The sequence below is a fragment of the Hakea prostrata genome, chromosome 8 (genome assembly GCF_041222555.1).
Source record: "Hakea prostrata isolate BN-2017 chromosome 8, UWA_Hpros_2, whole genome shotgun sequence".
In the NCBI taxonomy this organism is placed as follows: Eukaryota; Viridiplantae; Streptophyta; class Magnoliopsida; order Proteales; family Proteaceae; genus Hakea; species Hakea prostrata.
The window spans coordinates 50,932,421-50,939,979 of NC_142607.1; the positions used below are offsets into that span (position 1 = coordinate 50,932,421).

The following is a 7,559-nucleotide window of genomic DNA, read 5'->3' on the forward strand; positions in this document are numbered from 1 at the left end:
AGATGGTTTTGGGTAAGATCTCCGGGATAGAATTCGGGACCCGAGAGCTTGAGGTCATAGTCAATGTGAGAAGGTGTTTTTGGCTTGTTCCTTTCTTCAAGAGTTGCCTCTTCAGAAAGCAACTCAGTAGGGAGAAATGGTGGCCAACGATTCCGGCAATCTTGAGGACGAGAAAGGGGTGGATGAGGCGAATAATGCCTCTGACTAACAATCGGAATTTAGTAGGAAAAGATTGACTAATACTATCAACCTCTTGCTAGGCCAAAGAATCCATAGAAGGATCAAAATTGACTAAGTCCGTTCCTAAATCAGAGCATAGGGGTTCTTGGTCAAGAGGGTCGTCCCTAGCTAAGTCAGCCGCTGCTCTCACAATATGAGAGTCAGGAGAATCCGAGAGATCATCTTCGCTAGAATAATGCATAGATTGAGTTCGGGAAGACATCTCGGGACTTGAGATCTCAATAGTCGGGACCTCCAGTCGAGAGGTGGCTCGGGCTATTTCCTTGCCTTTTCTTAACTTATCCATAATACAGAAATGACAAAGGAAAGAAATGGAGAAAAGTTAGAGATAACTTACTGGTTGAAGGGTTGGAATAGCTAGTTGGAGAAAGCAATAAGCTAGCAACGCAGTCAGGAGACTCCAGAGAAAATTTGCAAGCAAAAAAGTGAAAATGAGGGTTGAACCTCTATTTATAGTGAGGAGGAGGAAGATGAAGAGACGCATCCAACGGTTGGGAATCAAGCAAGGCGACGGTCGAGATCTGGTACATGAAAGGTCACGATCCAACGACCGAAGATGAAAGGACATGATGGTTGAGATTGAAAAGGATCAAGATCTTAATTGAATGGTCTACGATCAAGGTATCTCAACGGTTGAGATTGTGTAACCGTTGACATATCAGGGGCTGCAATAATGGTGAATCAATACAATGGTTGGGAGTTACAAATCACAACTTTTAAGAAGACTTTGGAGAAATGATGGTTATCATTCAATACGACGCTTTGAAATTTTTCCAGAAGAATAAGACTTTCTAAGAAACCTGAGAATAACATTCCATACGTTCGAGAAGTCAATCGTACGGAATGGGGAGCTCTGTTGTGGGGAACTACGGTCCCGAGTCCCCCCCCCCCGGGAGAGATACACCCCCCTCGGGCTGGTGCATCTCTTCCTTCATAAAAGGTCCCGAGTGCCTCACTCAGGAGAGATACATCCCCTTGGGCTGGCTCATCTCTTCCGTGAAAAAGGTCCCGAGTGCCTCACTCGGGAGAGATACATACCCGACTTAAGTTGGTGTATCTCTTCCTTGGCAAGCCACACTCGAAGCAAGTCCCAGAAGGCCTTCTTGACTATGTCAACGAGAGTTAGTTACGGGTAACTACTCAGCTTATCCGTTCCGAGAATTAGGGAGATGAGTCAACAGATAACGGCTCTATCTGGTGCGACAAAGAAGGAGCCATTATTCCAAGGATACTCCACTCACTCTCCAACCGTCGATCCGAAACTCAAGGAAGCGCTGCCTCTAGGTAACTTCTATATAAACCCATCTCCCACAGGGAGAAAGGTACGAGAAATCATCTGAGTAATTATTCATTACGTTCTTGAGAACTCTCTCAAGAACTCTTATTGTGGCCTAGGCTGACTTGGGCGTCGGAGGCGGTTCCCCGGCCAAAACTTGGCCGGACCGATCTTGTTTTCTTTGTGAGTTCAGGCATCCCAGTTATTCCAACTTAGCTGGAGAGCTCTTAAGGTAGTCATCTCAGTATCCGGCCCTCGAAGAAGTTCTAGACGCAACACTCATAAATCTCAGTGATTAGTGTATTTCATGTTATAGGCGATCCTACGAGTGTATTGCTTGTTTTTGGGACTCATTCATTACTGGAATACAGTTATACTATTGGGAATTAGAAAATCTCTATATTGTAATTCAGCAAAAACCCTTTATTTAGAGTGTCATCTCATAATGAGCAATGAGGTATCAGTAAGGTTTTTATAATTTCTTCATCAGAATAGTGGCAGCAGTCGTTGCTCGGCCACAGAAGAAGCTCATCTTGAGTGAAACATCGCCTACTGCCGTTCTGCTGCATTTTACATTCCTAATGCTCCTGCGTTGGTTGATTCAAGTGATTGGAGATTTCAGCCTGTGAATAAGAGAGATGAATTTACAGTGAGGCGATATACTTGACTGCCATTTGATTGTAGTAGGAGTTATTTCTGAGGCATTAAGACAGACACTGAAGATGCTTCTTTGCACCTTAATTTCACCCTCACTTCACAAGCTTTAATGACATATAATCAAGTATTTTCTAGCATTTACAAATTTAGTATCCTCAATGCCCACCTATGTCTATCATCATTGTGAGATTCCAGGGATGTTTGTTGAAGGGCTAAGAGAATTTTTGTTTAACTCAGAAAACTTGATTTACTAGTTCAAAGCTCAGTTCAATTGTTATGCAGTATTCGAGCATAAAAGAACTAAGTAGAAAGACAAAACAGAAATAAGTCTAGCAGACTTTATAAGCTTTATGATTCTGGTCAAGTCTTTTCAATGATAAAGATGATTTTCAATGACTTAAAATATCCAGTTAACTTAGATGATTTGAAGTTTGCATCATTGAAAATTTTATTGAAAAAATATTTATCGGAAAATGAAAGTCACACTGCCAGTATTGTATGCCTTCTTATGGTATTGACGTGTCAGACCCCCTATATTATGAACTCTGTGGTGTCCTGTCAGTTTCTCCCATTGACTTGGCATTAGAGATTCAATCCTGCACCAGCAGTGTGTTGATCCCATCCCTTTTCTATATTGAGTGTCTTTCTTGCTCAGGCTTGGTTGTTATAAAATCATTGGAAATCTTGAGATAAATTAAAGTAACTGGTCCTGATTAGGTTTCCAGTGTATTTGCAGTGGTTTAACTCATTCAAACTACAAGGAACTGAACATTTTGTATGAAAAGTACAAGAACCAAGGTCTGATTGCTGCCTTAGTCGCTTGCATTTAAAATTAGTTTTAGGAGTCACATTGTTGATCATCCTTCTGCCAGGCTTTGAGATTCTAGCATTTCCCTGCAACCAGTTTGCTGGTCAAGAACCTGGAAGTAATGATGAAATCAAAGAAGTTGCCTGCACAATGTTCAAAGCTGAATTCCCCATCTTTGATTAGGTATATTAGATGTCAAACAATGATAGAGATGTAGTTCTCATATAAGTTTCGTCTGAACTGCATTAGCCTCTTTTAGTTTCTGTTTTTTTGTTCAGTGATTTCGTGAGTTTAGCTTCACCATTGATGATTATAATTCTAAATCAATACAAGTGTTCCCACAGCTACCTTTTCTAGGGTCATGAAGGATCTATTTCCTGAAACAGAGTCCTGATTTAAACCATAGAATAAGTTCTTGGGTATCACACTAAAAGTTCTTAATGTTTTGGAATTTTTCAAAGTTATTTTTAAGATTGGAGAAGAAATTTTGTTTTCCTTTTCAGGATCCCTGGATATTCAATCTTTGCAATTACTTTATGAAATATAGATACTGCTGAAGACAGCTAAAGAAGTGCATGAGGAGAAAGACAGGAACTTCCTTCTTGTGCCATGCATATGTTGGACATAGGGAACTATGCAGTATCCACCACTTGATGTTTTCCCCACAGATTTTACAGGCTAAAATGCTGAGTGATTTGATTACAACTTGCCATACAACCATGTTGCCTATGTTAAGTTGTGGATTTCAGTTGTTAACCGATGTAATGGAACTCCTAGGTGGGAGGAATTTACTGCCCCTCCTGAAGATTTTTCCAACATGAACAGGAATAGAAAAAGTATTATTGGCCAGAGAAAGTACACCAGAGCTAGATCTTTCTCCAATACATAAGAACCCAAAACCTCAGTTTGAATTAGAATGTTGTTAATGTCTGTTTTCTGGATATTTTAGGTTGAGGTGAATGGTAAGAATGCAGCCCCAATCTACAAGTACCTAAAATCTGAGAAAGGAGGGATTTTGGGGATGGCATTAAGTGGAATTTCACAAAGTTTCTTGTGGACAAAAATGGGAAGGTTGTGGAGAGATATGCTCCCACCACAGCTCCTCTGAAGATTGAGGTTTCAAAAATTCTACTTTTCTCCTGTGTCTTTTTCTTTGTAAGGAAATAGTTATTCTCATCTAATTTGTTGTTGCCCCTATTTCCCTTGCAGAAAGACATCCAAAATCTGTTGGCAGCTTCATAGTTCAACTGGTGCACAACACATCAAGAAGAAATTATTGTTGTTTCAGAAAACGAAAATGCTGTCTTTCAAAAATTACTGTGATTAGTTTATGTAAGGGATTTCTGTGACATGTTACTAGGCATTAATAGATCAATAAGTGTTTATGTATTTATACTTGCCACAATTCTTCAGTAACATGTTACTAGGCATTAATAGATCAATAAGTGGTTATGTATTTATACTTGCCACAATTCTACAATACTAGTAGTGATTATTGTTTCATGGTTTTGTTGTATGTTGCATCTCGAGGTGCTAATAGTATCAGAGTGCAATTAACAAAGAGAACATTTCCTGCGTATGGTAAAACTTGTACCATCGTAGGGTTGTTCGAGTGCTAATGACCAACACCTCTTAGTGTAGAGGTCATGGGTTCAACTCTTGTTGATGATATATTTAATATCTCCATCCCCAATATATACAAAGTGCTCTTTAGGTTGATTTTGCTCCTACCTTCTAAGTGGTTAGTCTCTTCAACCTAGTTTTGCATGTATTTTCTACTGTATTTTCCAAAGACATCTTTAAAACATGGATCAGGGAAGTTGCAATAGAAGGATACTTCATTGCATCAAAAGGAAAACACCACCTCTAATTTGATCAGGTATGGGATTCATAAATATCACATTTGGAGACCTGTTCTCAAGGCTCGATGGATTCGAGATTCAACTATGGGAAAAGAAGATTTGAAAATTTTATGGGAAGTAGAAGTTTTATGACCCCAGTTGGTCTACCATTTCAAACAAGGGAATGCGTTCAACTATAGAAACAGTTTCAAGAATGTACTAGTCTGTACAAAATTGGACACCAGGACATACTCATTGCACAGGGCTCTCCCATTGTGGGCTCTTGGTAGGGTTTTATACGGCTTTATCAAGCTTGGATCTCCATCCACATGAAGAATTTTTTTTTTAATTCACATAGTTAGATTCATGATGCACTAGATTTGACATGTATCATTAATCTAATTATATCTAATTATATGGTTAAAAATTTTCTTGTATAAAGGTAGAGGATCCAAACACCATTTTAAGGACTTAAAACCTTATTGATGACAAAATGAGAAAAGTTAAAATAAAAAACCAAATCATTTTTTTTTTTGGTAGAACCCAAACCATTTTTTTTCGTAGAACCCAAACCAATTATAGACAGGGAAATTGAACTGAAGCATACTTTTAACTCTTGACTTTTCCATTACACAATAAGAAGAGAGCTTACTTTTGAGTGTTGATAAAATGAATCAAAAGTTGAATTTTTAGTGGATCTCACATGAGTTTTATCCTATTGTGTGGTGAAAATGTGTAAAGAAAGCACAAAATTCTATTCGGTAGAGGTCAGGCTTGCGTAATTTTCAACCTAAGCCAATATTTTTCAACACAAAAACCAGGCTTTGGTTCGGCATTTTCCTCCGTTCATTGTTCAGACTCGATTGTAGACTTTTTATGTAGGTTGGGTTCAACTCGTTAAATCATTACCAACGAAACAAAGCCCACCAAATTTCAGTGCCAGATCCACCAGATACATGTTCATGATTGTATCTTTTGGACAGTTTACCACCAGAGATAAATAATAATAATAATAATAAAATAAGAAGAAAATGAAAAAGATGATATGTTTGTACAAGCTCCATCCGACGTGGCTCAACAGTCACCCACCATACACTAAATCCATTTCTATTCTATTCTATTCTGAATTTCTGATTCTTCTGAGAGTTCCAGATAGAGCTGGAAATGTTGATCTCCATTTACAGCTCTGCGATATCTAATTCTTGTGGATTCTCTCTCTCTTTCTGTGATGATTCGTTGAACTTAGGTTCTTTCCCAAAGAAGAGGAGGTCTCTCTCATGGGCTTTCTCGCAGCTGCATTCACCTCGGTAATCATAAACTTAAACTTAAACTGCAGTTTCTCAGTTTGTCTCCATTATCGACTTCTATCTGATGACTGCTACATTTTCTTCAATTCTACACCACCAAGGTTTTATTCTATAGAATCCTTAGAAACCCTAGAGTCGGTTCCATGTACAAAAAGCCTGTGGTTATTGGACTTAGATTTCTCCACTGGAACCTGTGGTGAAGAAACTGTTGCACTTGCTATTTCAGAAAGTATTCAAAGATAGGCAAAATGGTATATGATTGTAGTTTGATTGAAAACAGAGTTTTTAATAAGATGCAATAAAAGTACTTCTTTTCAATTATGAATTTCTTAAGGTGACTGAAGAAATAGTCAATGCACCTACAATAGAATGTCAGTGACTCAAATGACTAACATTTTGATTACATAGTGAAAACACACTCCTCACCAAGGAAAAGCAAAAGAAATTTCTAAATAGGATATCATTACAAAGTGAAGATTAGTGTGTAATTTAAACTGGAATTGATTGGTTCTTGAGTCCATTACCACCAGAGGAGGCAGGGTCTACCGACATAAAATAGTTCAGGGGGAGAAGCAGAGTTTTGTTTATTTGAGATAAGACAGCATTGAGGGAACTGGAGTTGGGTGGGCTTGAGTTTCATCTATATTTATTTAGAAATGAAAGGAAAGGGATTGTATTTGTGGATCTTATTGGGAGTTTGTGGAGCAAATGATGAGAGTATTGGAAGCAAAAAAGTGGATTCAATCTAGCTCCATAGTAGCTTTCAGAATCCCACCTACAAATACAAGTGCAGGCTTAAACCAGCATTTGAAAACCTTCTATAAAGTCCAAAGTAACTATCACATCTGTCCCTAGCCACAACAGTAATTTGGTCTTCCCTCATATTCAAAACCCTCAAATCTGATCCAACAATTTGAAGGGAAAATGCTGATGTGTGAATCAAAATAGAAACCAACTTTAAGGATTAGAAACACAGGTACAACTTCACAAGCACAAAGCATATCACCATTAAACAAGGTTTACGTTCTCGGATTCTCCACTAATCATGTAGACCTCATATATGCATAAACACCTGAATTTGAGATGTGAACCTCTGTTCTATATGTTTCATCTTAAAGAGAGCTTTTTCACTGTTGTCTGTGAAAAAGGGTTCTTCCTTTAGTTAATTTCTGCTGTTTGGATCAGCTTGTGATGTGCAAGAACATATTTTTGTCATTATAATATGTTAAGTTATTTCAATTAAATTGACCAAGAATATGCTCCTGTCAATCATTTCTATATATCCATCTCTCTCATATACACCTACAGAGAGATAATCATTGTGCTGGAACATTACAATGTTCCAGCACAAGTGAATGTTAGTATCAGCTAGAATTCAATCAATTCTTCTTCTAGTTCAAAGATTTTTTAACGCAGACAGTCTTGTTCAA

At 38.1% G+C, this 7,559-nt stretch overlaps 1 pseudogene across 1 annotated transcript; it reads left to right on the forward strand.

Moving 5' to 3' along the window:
* Positions 1 to 2,671: 2,671 nt before the first annotated feature.
* LOC149008472 (putative phospholipid hydroperoxide glutathione peroxidase) lies at positions 2,672 to 5,216 on the forward strand (annotated as a pseudogene). Its single transcript, XR_016175287.1, has 5 exons — positions 2,672 to 2,780; positions 2,891 to 2,971; positions 3,046 to 3,164; positions 3,931 to 4,097; positions 4,191 to 5,216. The product of XR_016175287.1 is annotated as a putative phospholipid hydroperoxide glutathione peroxidase (transcript).
* Positions 5,217 to 7,559: the final 2,343 nt, after the last annotated feature.